Source organism: Carlito syrichta, unplaced genomic scaffold, assembly GCF_000164805.1.
Source record: "Carlito syrichta isolate Samal-C Ts95f unplaced genomic scaffold, Tarsius_syrichta-2.0.1 Scaffold179804, whole genome shotgun sequence".
Classification (NCBI taxonomy): domain Eukaryota; kingdom Metazoa; phylum Chordata; class Mammalia; order Primates; family Tarsiidae; genus Carlito; species Carlito syrichta.
In genome coordinates this window covers 1-720 of record NW_007123900.1, presented here as the reverse complement: position 1 = coordinate 720, position 720 = coordinate 1, and the positions used below count along the sequence as shown (strand labels likewise).

Sequence of the window (720 nt, the reverse complement as noted above, 5' to 3'; positions counted from 1 at the left end):
AATTCGCTGTGCAATCCACACTGCAGAGATACAAGGATAAACCACCATTTTGGTTCCCAAGTTTTATTCAAGAACTCATACAAAATATTGAAGATAAATGAATTTTCATCCTCATCTTCCTCCTCTTCTTCATCCTGGTTAATTTGGAAGTAATGCAACTCGTAACTCTCTTTGCTGTTAGCAACTACGCGCAACCAATCACGTAGATTATTCGTCTTCAAATATTTTTTGGTGAGATATTTCAAATACCTTTTGGAAAAAGGCACCTCGGAAGTCACAATGATCTTGCTCTTGCTCCTTTCAATAGTCACAACTCCTCCACCGAGATTCCCAGCTTTTCCGTTCACTTTGATCCTCTCTTGCAAAAACTGCTCAAAATTGGCTGCATCCATGATTCCATCTTCTACAGGGTGGGTGCAATCAAGAGTGAACTTCAGAAACTGCTTTTTTTTGCCCCCCTTCACCACAAGCTTTTTCCCTCCCGGAGCCGAGGCCTCACGCGGAGCCATACTAACCACGGGCGCCATGGGGGGCAGCGGAGGCAGAAAGGCCTTTTTCTTACAAAACTGGAAATTTGCAATTATAAACTCAATTTCTTTCATAGTTGTAGCAAATTATTCAAATTACCTGGGTAATATTAGGCCAGTTGTGGTAGTTTGTATTTCTTGGCTTGTTGATTTGTTTCGTTTACATTGTCAAATTTGTATGTGCAATTTGTGT

The 720-nt window shown here is 40.8% G+C and overlaps 1 pseudogene across 1 annotated transcript; it reads right to left on the bottom strand.

Annotated features, from left to right (window-relative positions):
* Nucleotides 1-5: 5 nt before the first annotated feature.
* LOC103252915 lies at nt 6-509 on the bottom strand (annotated as a pseudogene). The gene has a single exon (XR_503816.1). The product of XR_503816.1 is annotated as a 60S ribosomal protein L22 pseudogene (transcript).
* Between the last annotated feature and the right edge of the window lie 211 nt (nt 510-720).